This window comes from Cydia pomonella, chromosome 24 (assembly GCF_033807575.1).
Source record: "Cydia pomonella isolate Wapato2018A chromosome 24, ilCydPomo1, whole genome shotgun sequence".
Classification (NCBI taxonomy): Eukaryota; Metazoa; Arthropoda; class Insecta; order Lepidoptera; family Tortricidae; genus Cydia; species Cydia pomonella.
Genome location: NC_084726.1, coordinates 5,907,288 through 5,926,480, shown reverse-complemented (window position 1 = coordinate 5,926,480; position 19,193 = coordinate 5,907,288). Strand labels below are relative to the sequence as shown.

The window sequence follows — 19,193 nt, the reverse complement described above, 5'->3', positions numbered from 1 at the left end:
TGAGATGTCTTTGACACCCTCACAACATGACAAGTGATAACTTATTCGACGCGACAAACCTCTGCTATCAAACGAGACGAGACAGGAAGTAAGCTCAGACGATGCTACAAAGATTCAAGGAAAATGTTCCCAGTTGCTTCTATCGCGGTAAAAATGAGGTATCATAGTGAGTCGAATCTAGTGAACCAGTATAAGGGCAGTATAAGTCCGCAAGCTGGGGCCCATTTCTCGAATGATATTAGACTAATATTATTAGTGTGTTGTCATGGTAACCCATACGATTGGACAGTTGTATGTTGATTTGATAGATAATATTAGTCTAATACCATTCGAGAAATGGGCCCCTGCTTGCACGGAGCGGGAGAGCGGGTTTACTGAAAAACTGAGCAACACAAACTGGCGCGGATGTGTGCGACGGATTTTACCTACAATACAATGGCACCCGCGTGCGAGCGCCCGCTCCGTGCACCCGCACCAGCTAGCGGATGTCCTGAATGCGAATTCTTTTATTTAAAAATGGAGATTAGGAGGGAGTGTGAAGCCAGAAAATTAGGAAGAAGCACGACGGAAAATAACGCGATCGCGCGGGATTTAACGTTTTGCCTTAATATCTCTAAAAGTATACTTGTGTTTAAAATGTCGCTAGTCAAATCCCTCGGCTATATTACTAGCTATTTTATACTAAAATTATATTGCTATGATATGCAGGGTAACGGTATATAATCGAAAATAAATGAAAATTAGATATATTTTCGCGATTTTTTCTATCCAGACAACTTTAATCTTGTAAGGTTTTGCTTGAAGTCTGCCCTCGCAAAAGTAGTCTAGTTTCAGAGTGAATTTTTTCAAGACATTTGCCCTTGATTAGAACGTGTGATAATTTAATATAAAAACTACGATTTTGTGTTAGCCCCCTCTTAAACACGTATAAAAAACACTTAAAAAATATTACGATAACAATAATTGTTTAAAAGAAGTTATTTTGTCAAATGTAGTTTTTTTCGTGCGTGCTAGCGTGTGTGTGCGTGCGTGCGCGCGTGTTCCTCCGTACCTGCCGCGAAAACCGCAATTCGCAAATTGCGGGGATCTTTCTCTTTTACTCTCACTAAGACGTAATTAGTGTGACAGAAAAAAATGCCCGCAATTGTCGAAATTTCGCGGTTATAGCCCTGTTTTACGGTCTGTCAGCCTGCATGCATTTACATCAGTAGTTATTTGTTTTACAAGGAGACAATCCCTAAACCCTTTGTGCTAATATTTATACCCGTGGTTTGAAAGGCGAATCTTGCTTAAAGGCATAAGCTTTGCTCCAGAGTGAAACACCAAATTTTTAATAATGATTGTAAAACATTATACAAATCAAATTCAAATAACTTTATTAAATATGTATCATTCTAAATCATCATTTAAAAGTCAATTCTACCAGCTAACTCAAATTTGCATTAAATTACTTTGGCACTCTTATGGATAAATCGTAACTTCCTCATCAGTTTCTGAAGTATAAAGAGAGCCTCTACGAGCTGGCGTGGTGAAAAATAGTTTTCTAATTGAAAAAAGTCCAAAAATACTTATTACGTATAATGTTATAGATCTAGAGGTCCCGTAACATTAGTTCGACTCGCCCGTATCTTCCGCTGAACCAATAGCAAGACTCCAACTCAAAACATTGATAACGAGTGATAACACCGTGTGTTCAGTCGAGCTTTGATCAAACAACCCACGGTATCGAGACGAGATTCCTTTGATTATTCCGTTTTGACGGAAATTGTCTGCCGGCTGTGTGGTATTATGACATGTTTTTCTGAGCGACATGTTTTTTACCCGTTTTTTTACGTGCATGTTCGGTCAAGTGTGATATGTAACAAGTGACGTTTGTTATTAGAGATGGGCCGAATATGGAGTTGTCCGAATACGAATATTCGGTCGAATGTCCCGTTCAGATCTTACCGAACCGAAAAATCGGCCGAATTATTCGGTTTATCTGTATCCTTGTAATTGTACCATTTGAAAACGCTTCAATTACATTAACATTAGCAGCTAAAGGCCTAGAACCAAACATCAGGTCAAAAGACAAAGAAGTTAAGTTGAAGTTTAGTTGTCTTTTGACTTGTCTTGACGTCACTCTCCAAATACCAACTCAAAAACCTCCTAAGGGTTCAATGTGTCTCATCATGTGTTTTAATGACAATGGAGCGGTAAAAAGTAACGTGATGGAAAAGTAACGTGATGGAAAAGTAACGTAATGGAAAAATAACGTGATGTAAAAGAGTACTTGAAAAGTTCTGAAGGCGCATAGGTACATTTACAGTGTTCTAATAAGACAGGACACGAATACAGCTCAAAGAATCACTAGTCTGATATTTTAATTAAGCGGAAAAGGGATTAAAAAAGCCATTGATAATATAATAAAATAAAAGAGGTACCTTTCTATACAGCAGAATATATGTATACGATATACTGTGGAGTTATTGAAGTATAAACAAAGACAGTAATAAAATTATACGTATTAGGTAAATTTCAACGAATAGTTCGCGTTAATCTATAAATATATATATTTACTAATTTAAACAGCGCCACTAAAGTCTTACTATCTTTCATAATAAATCTCTCTAATATTCTATTTGAGCTAAAAAGGAATTTTAATGAAAACCCGGTAACCGGCATAAACAAGAAATAAATTAGTGTTCCGTCGGCAAATTAGAATAGTTGGCTCATTTGCCTTATAGAATGTTCGATTTGCGTGTGAATGCCTCATTTGATAGCCGACACTAGCGCCGTGGATGGTGTTATGCAGTAATTCGTGAAGATAATTAATTTTACCGATAATATATTTTATGTTACTATTATTTGCCGAGGCTGTGGTTGAAGGAGGAGGAAGTTACTTATGATTCCCGTAAATTGTATTGCGTGCAAATTTTCTCACCGACCTATATCACAAATAACAATAACTAGTAATAAAAAAAAAATGCAAAACAAACAAACAATCCGATTTGGATAAAACATGTCTAATAACCACCGCTAGAAAACCGCTTTCAAAGAAAAATAACCTCATCCAAATCTGTTCACTAGTTTAAGAGTTACGGCGCCACAGACACACCGGGCGTTAAAAACAACGCACCTTAGTTATATTTCTGGCGGTGACGTGCGAAACGATAGACGAAGTCAAGTTTAATGTTACTGCATGACACCAACCAACCCAGTGCCTTTGTCGCCTATGCTTTTCAAGCGTACTGTCCAATCACACTCGTAATGCTCGGCTACTAAAAACACAATGCTGATATATTTCTGGTCTGTGCTAGTAAATGAAATGATACTGGTCAAGCTTAACGTTACTGCATGACACCATTCAACCCAGTGCCCTTGTCGCCTATGCTTTACAAGCGTACTGTCTAATCACTGAATACATTACCAGTAACAAATATATTCCCTATGTTAATACCGTTTGATTAAAACATGGAGATAATCTTTAAGCTAGCCGCCATGCGCCGCGCTTACATCGTCGTTTTTGACCCGCATCGTAACTGGCCACAGTAGTTTATGGACGTATGCAACTCCAGGAGTGTTACATCCTATAAAAACCTGTACAATCCTTTTTTTTTTGAAGAACTAATTCCACAAACAAAGCGTAAATGAAATCAACTTGACATCAAATAGTTACTACAAATAGCAATCAACTCGTAATAGTACATTTCTATAGAGGCCGGGAAACGAAGGGTTGCAGGCCTAGTAGATATAGACCGTCGAGCGTAGCGAGGTCGGATAGGGATACGCGGCCCGCAACCCCGCTTCTCGCCGAGATTTGTATAGTGCTTTTCTCAAACTTGCAATAATATTAAAAATATAATGATGATTGTTTCATGTCCTAATGTGACAGGTTATTCAGTGCGTGGGACATCACAAATGGGAAGAAATCATATATTCTTTCTGCGCTAAGATCCACGGTTTGGGAGATACAGATCTATAAAGAGTTTTTTTTTTCAGTCAAGCAGAAATCTTTATAGGGCTCTTATATCTCCTCAACTGTGCGTCGCAGCGCAAAAATAATAAAATGTTCGTTTCCCTTTTGACAACCCCTAAGTAATAAAAAACAAACATTAAAACAGAAAAAAAAGAAATATTCACTCATCGCGCTACATGTATTTCTGGACCTAATTTGACCTAATTATTTATTTTTAGATTTAGGTTTTAAGTTTTATAGTGTTTGCAATTGATTAGAATATTTGATATGCTTTTATGAAGTTAATAATATAGTTTTTTTTTTCCTTTATTTGAAGTCATGTCAACATTTCATTGCAAGCTTGAGAAAAGATAGTTTTTGATTCCCACAAGAATCTTTCTGATTGGAAACTAGCATTAAATTCTCGTGTAAGTTTTCAGAAACTTCCGAGATTGTTCCTGAATTTTTAATAATGTTCTGAAACTTGCACATTTCTAGCGAAAACCGATTTAAAAGCATAATTATTACAAATTTCCTTTTAATTACTTGTTCAATAATTAGATATCCCTTAATAACCCTATATTAAAACGTGAAAATTCCTGGTACGCCCTTAAAATTAAATATTTCGTGAAAGTTAAAAGGATGTTCGTAATGAATGTCCTCTTTGAGAAATTATGACTTTATTAGAGTGAAAATTATTTACTTTTAAATTGAAAAAGGTTTTTAAAAGGGTTTTGAAAAGAACAGAGGGCACACACATGATAAATTCTAGATCTGGTTTAATTTATCGCTCGCATTGGATTCACACACTATATACAGATTTAGTTTCTTATGAGATTTCTGTATCTTAAATGCATTTGCAAGGTGAAATATTCATATAGATTAACTTGCATCTTACAAAAACTCACTCACACTTTAAAAGCTCTTCGAAACACGCACGCTGATAAGAATTACATCGTTCCATCTCCCTCGTATTCACTGCTAGTAACGCGTTAGAAAGGGACAGAATCATTAGATTAGGCTGGATTAAGTATAAATCACCCTTGGCTTATCTACAATCCCTCGTCCCCAGGAATCTCTAATTCACTAGACTAAGATATCTTCGCTATAAAAGTGATACAAATGTACTTTATTACGATAGACATAAAACTTTTAATGGCTTGCGCTTTCCTACATATAATAGTACATTGTGCAACGAGGGGGGTAAGTGAAATTTCGGATACGAGGGAATTAAAGACCCGAGTTTACAATATTCTTACCCCCGGAGTTACACACAATATTTTTCATCACGCTTGCGAAGAAAAAACTAAATTTTAAATCAAACATTCGTCCGCCATTTTGTAATTTCTTGACAGGTTAGCATCGAGGGCACAGACCTATTCGGCATTCAGCCACGATAAAAAATTATGTAAAAATATTTTGAACGGCTGTTAAAATAATCGAATTATTTAATTTGAAACATAAACAAAAATATTAAATAATAAACGTCATTATTTTAAAAGTAAAACTCATTAATGCTACTTGGTTTGTATAAAAAAGTGATATAATTTAAAAAAAAGCTTTTTTTTCACAATCCATAACTCCCACGGGATTAAAATAGGCCTTTGTCCTTCAGTACATCTCCATGAAATAAGCAATTTTTCGAGCAAGTGTGATGAAACCTACGGAGGTTCAGGAGTTTTTGAAAATTCATACCGGTTTGCCACAATACGGTTGTACACAATACGGTTGCCATTTATAAATAGGGTATTTGACAACTACCCAAATCAGTTTCTTTTTTCGAGCTGTCAAAACGATTTGCTACTATGGAATTTATATGAAACACTATCAAATGACGTCACGGTCAAATTATGCACTCTTTATAGTACTATACGAATTATAAAATATTAATATTGTCTAAAAATAACTGCTGTCTAAGTTTGTCTATTAATGTTGTGGTGCTTTATTTCGTTATTTATTTAAAATACTGTCAATTAAATACCCTATTTAGTTAAAAATCTTGAGAATTTTCTCTAGGGACGTCATCGATTCGAATCCTGATTTTTTGACTTTCGCTCGATACAATAGAACCCCGAACATATGTAACTTATGTAAGTCACAAACGCACTTGAAAAATTTATAACAATTTTTACACAAAAGCTAAAAATATGAAGATTGCTTCTAAATATACGCAATTTTATTTTGATAGAACTCATCGAATACTCTTTTTTATTAAAGCTTACAACAAATTAAAATTCAAAAACATGATATTTGCGGTGCCGAGCATGCACATCCATCTCGTTCACACTTATGCTCAGTGAGAGTGAGAGAACACGAATCTACGAGCCTTAAGAGAAAAGTGGACGATTACTTTTTCATACGAACGTGTAGTCCCCATTTTATTCTCTGGGTACCGACATTATGAATAGTTATTAGCTTTCTCCTAAAATCCAGTCATTTTTGCGCTTTCGAATTTGGAACCTTCTTCTGTTCCGTTATATTTCAAAATTCGATTCGATTTTGTCCTTTTAAAAGGAACACGGGACTTAGGAGGAAATACGGGATTAAATCATGTAATATGTAACGTACAAAAATAAAGGGTGAATTTCCACCAAAAACCATAACGGAACTCACAAATTTAATTTTCATACAAAATCCTTTTACGCAGACTTATTAAATCCGGAATCCCATAGGCAGAGCGACCTTCAACCTTTGCGAATAAAATATCTCCCAATCAACTAGAGGAAAAAAGACTTTTTATTAAAAACAGTGTGGGCGTTTAAATCGTTTTAGTATTAAACGCTTAGATTCAGCCAAATCCATGAAAATGTTATAAGAGAAACAGTATTTACAGTAGGTTCATTTTATACTTAAACCGTGTTTCAGTCTACTCAATAAACGACTATATCTTTATTCAATTTTCATTTGATTGCAGAAATAATTCCGATTATTCTAGCTTGTAAAAAAACAATGTATATGACGTATGAATAATAACTATGAAAACAAGATCATTTATTTTTCTTTAGTTAAGATTTATTATACTATAAGTCGTTTTGATAATTATTTACCAAAAAATATTATTTAATAGGAACAAACAAATATAAATAATAAGATAAATATGAGAAATAATATTAGTAGGTACTTACTTAAGTAAATTTTCCAAAATTTTTAAATCTTGATACCATGCTCTTAACCCTTTTACAGGCCGCACAAGGATTTCCCAATCCACCTTTGATGATTCATTTGAAGGCAAGTCTCATTTTCCGAACGTGTAATCTAATTTGAACCTTTAATCGGAATTTAATAAAGTTGAAATTCTATTGGCGCGTATGTGGTCGATAAATCCTACTTTGCCTGGAAAAGGGTTAACAAATTTAATATGAATTACAGATTCCAAGAATAAATAGGTAAATAATAATAAGGCGCTGGTGGCCTAGCGATAAGAGCGCGCTACTTGCAATCCGGAGGTCGCGGGTTCAAACCCCGGTGCCAATTAATTTTTCGGAGCTTAAGTACGAAATAGCATTCCTTATTTACCAGTCGTTTTTCGGTGAAGGAAAACATCGTGAGGAAACCGGACTAATCCCAATAAGGCCTAGTTTACCCTCTGGGTTGGAAGGTCAGATGGCAGTCGCCTATGAGTAGGGTCTAGTGTTATTTGACTTCGGTTTTCTGTAAGGTGGAGGTACTTCCCCAGTTGGGCTCTGATCTAGATTCTGGAATGACATCCACTTGCACTATATAGATAATAGCCTCTCCGATACATGTCGCACGATTGACTAAAAATACGTGAGTTAAATCGTAAATTTACCTTAATGTTCTTGCAAATGTTTTTTTTTATCTATAGTCCCGGGTTAATAGCACTAAAGCAGTCGGCACTCCTTTGTTAAACAGAGTTATTTCAGGATTGTATAATGTAAATACAACACAAATCAAACGACTTTGAAGCCCTACCGTTGAAAGGATTAGCGTGTAAAACAAGTAGAATAGTGTTGATAGCATTTCCATGTTTACCATAATAATATATCTACAGGATATATCTATCTTATCTTTGTAATGATCGGAGCAACCCTTCCTGGGGTTGTGTAGAGTTTTTGGCTCCCGTAAACAGCGGTGTGTGTTAATAGTTAGGTAATATGTCTGTCATTGTGGTTTTAAGAGAAATAGATCGAGCTTATAGTATTTAAGTGACTTAAAAGCTTTTTAACGGCCTGCTTGCGTAGTCGGTAGTGACCCTGCCTACGAAGCTCCCAGGTTTATCACAAATATTTGTTCCTGTCTTATGGAGGTTTATTTAACTATTTAAGTACATAATTATTTATTTAAACTTTATTGGACAAAATACAAAAAATATTAATGTACAAATGGCGGATTTACTGCCTAATAGTATTCTCTACCAGTCAACCATCGGGCTATACAGAGACTTAAAAATGGTGCAAAGATGATATTTATTAGAACTATCGAAAAGAAGTGATAAATTACTAAAATTTATGTAATTAATATACTACTATAAATTTTATACATACTCAATAATGTATAAAGAATAATGCCATCATTATTTAAGTGGCGTCCATACGCTACTCGAACTCCTGTTTCAGGAGATACTTATGCAAGAAATTATCTATATGTATGTCTATACTCGCCACTACGCGACGCTATACCTACATACACGCTTGTACACCAGGCACTAGGCCAGGCTAAGTTTCTACTGCAACTATTTTTCTAGCAACAAATTCCACTTGCGTTCGAACTACTGTATGCCTGTGCAAATAATTCTCGGTCAATTTTCGGTTTTCGGCCAATCCACAATTAAAAGGCGTTTTCGGGCCATAATTCATTTCCTTTGTCCCGCGTCGGGCCATTAAAAATGCTTTTAACAAATCTGCGGTCAGGTGACAATGGTTTTAAATGCGGTTCTTTATTTCGTTAACCCACTGACCTTTTGAATTTGTGTAGTCATAAATTTTAAACTCAACCCTTTAGTTGTTTGATTTTATTTAGGTCAGTAGAAAACAATGATATTATATAGATAGGTTAAGTGTTTGAAAACTGAAGCACCTACTTTGTAACGATAGCACAAGTTGTTCTTAGTCGCATCTGACGCAAGCGAGAGGTGTATGTAAACAATAAACAAATTCTGTGTGTGTGCTGCCGACGCTGCCGTGACGTTGTATGCATTTTTTTTATTATTTTAGGGTAGATATGCCATATCTGTAGGTAGTTATAATATCTTACAATTTAATTTAGTGACTAACTTTGCCTTCTTGTGTGTGTTCTACAGAGCCCATTCGATTTCGTGACGTTATGTTACGCGTTTGCGTTAAGTGTCATTTAGTATGGGTTTTAGAAACAGCGTGCAAAGCGGAACGTTTTGGAAACTCAAAATCCCATACAAAATGAGACAACGCAAACGCATACATCACGTTACGCTATCGAATAAATTTACACTAGAGGTACAGTTCTACCGCTTGTACAATGGGTTGTGCTCTGAAGAATTAATGAACATGATGCCCACGTCTACTTTCTATCAACGCACCCCTCGCCGTCGGCGATCCTCACACCTTAGAACCTAAATGGTCGCGCACTATGCGGTTAAAGAGGAACTTCCTTCCGCGGACGCTTTGGCTGTGGAATGAGCTTCCTGACGAGGTTTTCCCGAGGGTCTACAGTATGAGGTTCTTCAAAAAATGAGTGTACAGTTTTTTAAAAAGTCGACAACGCGCATATATTAGGCGTCAATAGGCTACGGTGACTGCATACCATCAGGCGGGCCGTATGCTTGTTCATCACCTTCGTGGAATAAGAAAAACAAAACGGTTCACATAGCGATGTTTATTAAAAATGGATCTATGCCAAAAAACCTACTGTAGCAAATCTAATATTTTGATGAGTCACTCAACAGTTCAAGTTCCGGCGTTACTAAATGGTTATGAGATTACGCATACATATATAAATATACCAAAATATAATTATGTATAAACACCGATTAAAAATCCAAAAGATTTGGCTTTTTTAAGATATAGGAGGCAAACGAGCAGACAAATCGCCTGATGGGATTACCGTCGCCTATGGACACCCGCCACACCAGAGGGATTAGTAATGCGTTGCCGGCCTTCAAGATGTGAGTACGCTATTTTCTTCTCTTTCTCTTTTTCTTTTCTTTTTTACCCTAAAATGATCACGTCTACGTAACCATATATAGAGCAATTTGGACTTTACACTATATTTACACGTTAATTCGTTATTATACAAGATCGTAAAGTTTGTTCGATTAGAAAATACACAGAATACACTTAGCAGAAGCGGCAGAAGTGAGGAATATCGGCGCGTCTGCTGGTGTCCCGGTGCGGGACATTTTTAGTAACCCTCTCTTGATCGAAAATTGAGTGCCAAAAATAGGTCCTGCACTGCTCTAACATATAACAATGCGATATCATTAGGCAAGGATAAGCTACAGTTGATCAGTATCATCAACAAACTTTTATGTTTATAGAAATCCGCCCAACCCCCGATAGATGTGTCAGTGTACATAATGGAGGCCGACAGACGTGGCCATTTTATTTCCCTCCCGCTGCGGGAATTCAGCACACGAAGGGGTAAAGCAGCACAGAAATCTAATTACTTGGAGTAGCTAATATCTAGCTCAATAGGCACATATTGGCTGTCCTGACTATAGCAATTCACAAAGTTCAAACTCCTATTTCTCTACCAGTTTCAATCTTACGTACATTCCTAATGTATGTACTAAGCGAACAACGGAGACAAATATAAAGCGGTTCGTGAATAGACGGCTTTTATCTCAACGAACACGCGCGGTGAGAAATTACGAACGAAATGTATGAACTTGTGGAGGAGGATCGCTAGAGAAATAGATTTTACAGTACATATGGCGCTACTTTTCGGCTTTGGAATGAGCACTTTCCGTGCATATATCGAAACTTTAAAGAGCCATATGTACTGTAAAACTTTGTACGATACACGTGAGAAAAGGTAGTTCGCAATGTCGATATAACACTCCCTTCGGTCGTATTTTAATTTATCACCACTCGTTGTGAATTTCCTATTTTCTGCACTTGTATTGTTAATAACTACTTCACCACACCGGCTAGTAAAATTTTTCTTCAAAAATTGACAAGTAGGTAGCATTTTATCCACAAGAGTGGCAAACTATTGTGATGCAAATTTTGAGTTGTTTCCTCATGTTGACTAGTGGAATTGACTTTTAAGTGATAACTGTAAATGATAAATATTCAATTGTGTTCATTTAGATTTGATTTGTAATATTTTAATGAGTATTCCTTTATGGTGTGGTGAACATTTTCATTTTTTACTCGGAAGCGAAGTTTGTTTAAGCCCCGTGCCTGGAAACCCTCACCACGCTCAAGTTTCCACTTTTCGAGCCACTCGCTACGCTTGTAGTTCAATTTTGAAATTATTAGCTAGCTCGGGTATCTATATTAGCACGAGGAGTCACACAACAACTTTGCCTTCTTCTAAAACAAATAACATTTTGAACAGTTAACAGTTTCTATAGACAGCGGTTTAAGAGGGACGTATAGCACTATTTTTTTATGCGAAACCCATAAACCGAGAATATATTATGCTGAAGCAATCGACATCAAAATCAAAGTGATTTATTTGTTAAGATTCAGTTAGTGAAAACAGTTTTCTCCCGAAATGGATCTTAGAAGTATCGTTAAGATTATTAGGATCGCAAAGCTATTCTTCCTTCTTAATGAACACAAGCTACATTTTACAAACGAGCCATTTGTTTCACCCATTTATTCGACCCTAGCTATCCTGACAAAAACATTCGTTCACGTTTTTACAAAGTTAAGTCTTGTCGACACCTTTGTTTTTAAAAGGGTCTTGTGGGTAAAAAGGTTCGGGGTCGGGAAAGGGATTTGAGATTGTCCTGCTTTAAACAGGGCTGGACCACGTACTTTTAAGCGCCTACAGCGGGTACGTAATACACATGCTTATATCACAGGTGTAGGGTTTTCATGAGAAATTAACAATTACTATATATTATGTTTTACATGTGTCTGTTTAACAATTTATACAATTTACCTAAATATTGTTTATGTGAAGCAAGCCCTTGCTATGCATGCTACTAACCCGTTATTCCCGTTATACTTACTTGCGTATTTTTACATGCAATTAATGTAAAGTATAAAGAAGTATAACGGGTTAGCACTGATTGACTAGCACGTTATTTCTTTTCGCGGATAAGCAAAGTAATATTTTTTGTTTGAATTATACAGTATGGGGTTCTTCAAAAAAGGAGTGTACAGGCTTTTAAAAGGGTCGGCAACGCGCATGTAACACCTCTGCAGTTGCAGGCGTCCATAGGCTGCGATGACTGCTTACCATCAGGCGGGCCGTATGCTTGTTTGCCACCGTCGTGGTATTAAAAAAAAAATGGATTTCCTCAAAGTAACGCCTGATTCTATGAACTATTTGAAGCAAGCCCTATTATTTCTTATACTGTAATTGATATAAGGTTTTATGCTGACAGACGACGTGGATGTTTTTTACTCGCAACATGTATGTCGCAGCCAACTGGTTAAATTAGCCAGCTAATTAGTTGACTGAAGAACAAACAGACAAGTCATTGATCGCAACGTTTAACTAGATGGCTGAACATCGTGAAGTCATCTTGGCCTCTGACAAAAGAGAGCGCCACTCTGCCCTATCCTGCGCCACTTCACGCCAGTGGGGTATTCAGAGGGCGAACAGGTCTTTTAGGACTTCGTCACTCCAGCGGTATCTGGAACGCCCAGACGGACGTTTTCCACCCGTAAATTTTGTTAGTATTTTATGTTATGTGTGTGTTGTGTTGCGCAAAACTCTGCTTAGCTAGTATGAACTATAACAAATTGTCTGTCCATTTTAGAATGTTACCCCTAAATCAGTTTAAGCATTAACTATTGACATTTTAAATTGATAAATTGTTTTTACACTATTACTGAATTATAGCTGTATAATTTTAATGCTTATGATTTTACATGACTTTCAATATTAATAATAACTAGGTATTAATGTAGATTTCGCATGTTAGTATGTAAGGAAATTATTCAAGTTTTTGTACGCCATCAGGCAGGGTATAGTGATACACATATTTATTTACCACTACTAAGTTTAAATCACTTGACCGAGTGTACCGGTCGTCGTAATTTAACGAAAACCATAATAGAAAACGAAAAATTTTGAGAGCTACCTTAAAAACTGGAATTAACTACAGTGCATAGGTACTTTCTCAGTAACAAATAACTTTAAAGCTTTTAATTTAGGTATAAATAACGTTAATAAACATATGTTTTCAAAAAAAAATCCTATTTCTCAATTACCAAAAACTGGGAACTCTAATTAAGGACCTAACATTTCGTTCCTTACCGAAAAAGTAGAAAATAATTTCCCTCACAGAGCAGGAAAATAATCTCCTTAGTCATTTGAAAAAGGAAGATGTCAGCTCGTCGGAGCTCTCAACTGTCATAGCTTTAAAAAAGGAACACTTTTAAATTTTAACCGTTATCGGCGTTCTTTTTATCTTTTAGGGTGATTTTAATTGGAAATGATGGTGAGATGATAAAGTTTGAAACAAACTTCTAGACACAGAGTTAAAGCCCGATTAGAAATATATTATCACTGTCAAGAGGGCGCTGTTATTCTCATGTATAGGGTGACAGTTCAGTTTAGTATGAAAAATTTAGTTCCAATGAAATTCTGCAATATGGCGCGTGATCATATATTACTGGTCAGGCTTTACCTTAGGGCCTGTTTCACAATTTCAAAGTAAAGTATTGGATAGCTAATTAACAAAAAAAAAAATAACTGCCAGTTGAAACTTCCTGCAAAACTTAGCACTTTATCTACCAAAACTTATTTGAACATTATGAAACGCCAACGATGACTTTATTCGTCGTATAAGTGGCAAAGGCAAGTAACTTATTCAGGATTTTATCTGGACATTGTGAAACAGACCCTAAGTCTAATTTTTTCACTTAAATTGGTACGTAATATCTTCTTCAGTCTAGGAAAATCACCTATGTACCTACATCTGCAATACCTACCTTATCTACTTATAATATCGTGACGCTATTTAAGAGTCCGCAAGAAGCTCTGTTCTCCATACAAACGTAGTTACACTCTCATTCTATAACGACTAGCCAGACTGCTCTGAAACTTTGTACTTACAATTGGATACAAGTTATATCAAAGGCCTTTAATTAATTTATGTAGCTTCATATGCCATAGTTAAAAAAAATTATACAGCGAATTTAAATGTTTAATACAAAACTTGTTTTTGCTCTATTTCGTTTGTTTTATAAGCCGGAGCTTACAGGCATTGATATACCACATGTCATTATATGTGCAAAGTTTAATTACAATCCAACACTAATGTTAGATATTAAGGATATCTTGAACGATGTTTTAGTTTTATTTTGTCAAGTGTTTGACAAGTAACAGATAGTTTTGCCGCGGTTTTGGTAAAATGTGACATTGACAGTTAGATTACGACTGAGAGGAAAAACTCAAGCGATTAAATGAAGGATTTGAATTGTTTTAATTGTAAAAACTCAAAGATAAATAAACTATTGTAAAATAATTCAGTATTTTAGTGAGACATCTAATACGTAGTTTTAAAATGAGAACGTAACTCCGTATGGGAAGGTGAAATTCGGCCGAGCTTGCTGTGAGTGCGGACTCTTAAGCTTTTTTTTTAATCCACCTAGATAAGGTACCTATGACTTTTTACTTTATTCTATACCTATATTTATTTGTTCATCGAAATATTCGCATTATTCTATAGTTCGCACAAATTTCTAATAATAAATAATCCGCCCCCGCCTCAACACTTAGGTAGGTTCCAAATCCATCCACACTCACCAGGCGGTTATTCCTGGACTTTTGTTAACCATTCTTATTTATATTAACTTATCTCGGAAGCAGCTAATGATCATCGCAACTTCCCTTGTTCCGTTGAGTGTGGGATTTCGAACGGAGAGTAGGTAGGAGGGTAAGTAGGGTAGGTTATCAGTTTATCACCTCTGTCTTCATGTATTATGCCTCTCTGTAAATGTTATTTTGAGGTTGTGCAATAAAGATGATTTGTATTGTATTGTAGGTTTATGAATTAATTTAGAAAAAAAAACTCGGCTGGCTTTTACGATATTTGTAGGAACCAAATCCAACTAAGTACCTATAGTCTAGTAACTAAGTATGGTCCCCAACTTTAAGAGGTAATTAATAAGTGCTTCTATTTTTTTATGTGAAAGCAAACGAGCAGACGAGCCGCCTGATGGGAAGCGGTCATCGTCGCCCATGGACATAAGCAACATCAGAGGAGCCACTAGCGTTGCCGACCCTCGAGAACCCTAAATACTCGCTTCTCGAAGAATACCATGTCGTAGCGCAAAGCAAATACCTCAGGAGGATAGGCACCTATTTGGTACCTATAGTCTAGTTTTTTCTTCTATTTATAAAAATATTTAGCGATAGATCATTCATAATAGTCTCACCTAATCGAAAAAAAAACTTTTTAATTTTGGCACATATATATACACCGTGTTTTTTTTGATTTGCGTTAATTTCGAGGGTGCATTCCTGAGCTTAAATAAAGTAACTTTCTCAAAGATACCGATATTCTAACTAACTCCCTTTCGGAGATAATCAATCATTAATTTTTATCTTATAAGACCCATACGAGCGTGTACACTTGCCTTAGGGCCTGTTTACTTATTGATTAGTGTTTAGTGAGAGTTCATACATTTGCTACTAAACGTAAGTACTATCTCGGACGATCGACGTTCGAAATGACATTGATATGTCACAGTTTTCAATTGTTTGGTTGAGTTAAATGTAATGCCCGTGTTACAACAACGCTATATGCAACATTTAGTTACTTTTATAAAAATAAAAATAGTAAAAAAAAAACAAAAAAAAATTTTTTTTTTTTTAAACTAACTATGCCATTTAGTTTCCTTAAACGTACTTACCGAAACCCCGGAGTTAACGCAATTCAATAAAAACACGGTGTATATACCTATTTGGAATAGGTACCTAGTCCAAACACAAACTATAGACCTCTCACCCAACCCAACTAAGTATAGGTAGAGTTCGGTGCTAGAGTTAGACCAAAAGTTGGCAGCGACTTTGATAGCCCAGACTGTGCAAGTGTTATTTAAACGTCATACTTTCATAGAAGTTTAACGTTTAAATAACACTTGTACAGCCTGGGCTATCAAAACCGCTGTCAACTTAGCTTGGTCTTACTCTATTGCGGTAGCTATGTATTTACCTAGATAATGTTATGCAGTAAAATAATAATGAATATTTAATTCAACTGCAAATCGAACCAACGCGCAAATGGTTAAGTTCGAGGAATTATTTTACTTTATGCATAATCACGATTAGAAAATAGCGCAACGACCCTAAAGATATTATATCGTAGTACCTATTTGTCGGCATTTGCTGCAAACAGAAAAAAAAAACCTACATTTGCGTACTAATCGTCGGATGCGAAAGATTGTACAAGTACGACTCACAATTACTATAATTTCTACCAACCTCTTTATATGTTCCGACAATTCCAATAGGAGTAGAACTGAGCGCAGTTCACTATTTTATTTTAACACAGAACACCACACAACACCGATAAAAATCTAAAACACAAATCCGTCACAATAAATCCTAACGATCACACACTGATTCCCAATAAATTCAAATTTAAACACTTTTTACAAAACACTGAAATCCATTTCACGTTGTAAAGTCGACGTCTGTTACATATCAAGGGTGGTTTTACGATCGTAAACGCCGCGCGCGATGCAAAGGGACATATAAACACACCCTTCCTGCACGAGCGCCGAAGCCCGACTGACTTCGCTTTGCGCGCGTCCCGCCATCTTCAGATCCGATATTCGAAATTCGAAATTAGAATTTTACTAGAGTTGCGCCAAATTTAATCGGTTTCGATGCTAGCAAATAATCATTTATAACTTTTGCGCGTGTTATCTGGCTTAATTACTTTGGAATCAACCCCTGAATATAATTACCGATAACGTTTTAAGGTGTCGGGCTGTCGGCAACTATTCGGATTACTACCGGTTTAATTTCCTTACCGATTTAATGAATCTCGGTCTGTATTTTTGTAATTAGAGCCCGGATTCCGGGTATTCGTTTGATGGTGCTCCATTTTGGAAATGTAAACGTTTGGTGCGCCGATGTTTGCGTCTGTTTTCTTAGGTACTTTTTATTTGATGTTTCGGTTGTGATGAATTCAATTATGTTCTTTAGCATTAAAATGAAGTCATAATTAAGACTGTAGTAATATTTATGAGCTTTAACCACTGTATTAATGTAGAAAGTATTTATATTTTATACTTCAGTTTCAGTAAGTATATTCTGTGCTTTTATGTTTTATGGTTGCTCAAAAAAATGAGGATGTTGATATGATATAGGTACCCGTTATGTTATACTTAAGCTCGGTACCTAATAGACTACCCAGGTATGAATACTCGTAGTACATATTGTACCTATTATGTTATTAAGATTATGTTTTATTAGACGTTTGGCTGGCTTTTGTATTATTATTTTGGTTGAAAGCTGATATTTATAAGCTGCCTAGGTAATGCTCGAATGTATAATATCAAGTAATATGATGATTGAGACAAAGATAATTGATTGTAATAGAGAGGTATAGTTTGACGTCCAAAACAGATAGCGCTGTAGGTACTGTGCCATACATTGACATATATCTAAGGACGAGCCTTACGGGCACTAAGAATGGTGCTAGTTCAGTGGTGGCACTGGCCCCATTCTTAATGCCCGAAAGGCCCGCTATATGTCAATGGCTTATTATATGCGGTCACTGAATTCTCAAACGTTAACTTTTGACATTCAGAGTTACCGCAAAATGTATGGATCTATGGAATGTATGGATGTATGGATCAGGCAGAGTGATGGCAGGTGGGCCAAAATGCTAACGGAATGGTGGCCGCTTTCAGACGAAAGGAGTGCCTGGCGTCCGTTGGCTCGTTGGGTGGACGACATTCGGAAGACTGCGGGTCACTTCTGGATGAGATTGGCTCGGGACCGGGATAAGTGGCGTACTAGAAGAGAGGCCTATGCTCAGCAGTGGGCGATAAAAGGCTGATATGATGATGATGATGATGTGTATGGATCTGTACAGCACCATCTCTACCTGTTAAATTCGAAGCACGAAATTGTCTTAGATTTTACAAATCGTTCTCAATCAATGTATCTTTGCTAGAGGTTTACCGTTAGGCGGTTTTTACATTGGATGCGGATTCGCACGCCGCTCCGTTGTGCGAGCAGGACTTTGCTATGTACCTGTTACAGCTTTGTCGCTCACACACCAGAGCGGAGTGCGGATCCTCATCAGTGTGATAGCCTCAAACTCATAGACTGACAAATAGACTTCGCATTACACATAGGAGCAATATTATAAAGTAGTAAAGGTACCATTCGGATTGAGAATGTACCAGCATTACTGCTGCACTATTGCGGCACGGCATTGCTGCACACATTCAGAAACCTTTGATGTCTATTCCATGTAGTTTGAGCTTGAGGTTGTGTTTGTGGTCAATTATGTATACGGCAAAGAGAATTTGATATAGAGGTGTATTGTCAAAGAAAACTTTGTAGCGACGAAAATTTACTGCAATCTTTCGACACATAATTATAACTTTTAGAACGCCATTTCACTTTGATCCTTATTATTTTACTGATACGAGTTAAATTTGTTAAATATAAAATGTGGCGCCATCAAATAGATCAAAGCCAAAGCGATGGCGCCATAACCTTTAGGTAGTGCCCGATAAGATGGCGCCACTTTTTCAAACAAAAAGGATACGTTTTTTTTTCTGAAAACCCCCGGCTAATTCAGGCCAGTAACGCGTTTATAAATAACGCCATTAGTATTTTTTTATTAGTTTCTTTGTCATTTGTTTTCTTACTTAGCATCTACAAACAAACTACTAACAATTCCCGCCGTAGTTACTTGGAAACTTGCTGGAAAAGCAACAAATCCTAGTAAAACATAAAATCAAGTTCCAATAAACTTCATGAGAATTTTCTTTGGAAACCCAACTCGGTACGGCATAATTAAAAGTACAAAGCAAAAGATCTACAATTAATCTTTATTAGATAAAGTCCTTAGAACTCTAATTATGAATCATGTCATGTTTTAAGCAGGGATCGGAACCGGTTTTTTACAAAAACATCGAAATAACCATATATTTCGGTTTATTTT

The 19,193-nt window shown here is 36.3% G+C and overlaps 1 protein-coding gene across 1 annotated transcript in view; it reads right to left on the bottom strand.

Annotated features, from left to right (window-relative positions):
- Positions 1 to 17,280, bottom strand: part of LOC133531114 (B-cell receptor CD22-like) — a 620,993-nt gene extending 603,713 nt beyond the window's left edge. Inside the window, exon 1 of the mRNA XM_061869231.1 lies at positions 16,487 to 17,280. The gene's annotated coding sequence lies outside the window, so the exon portion shown is untranslated. The remainder of the gene's footprint in view (positions 1 to 16,486) is intronic.
- Between the last annotated feature and the right edge of the window lie 1,913 nt (positions 17,281 to 19,193).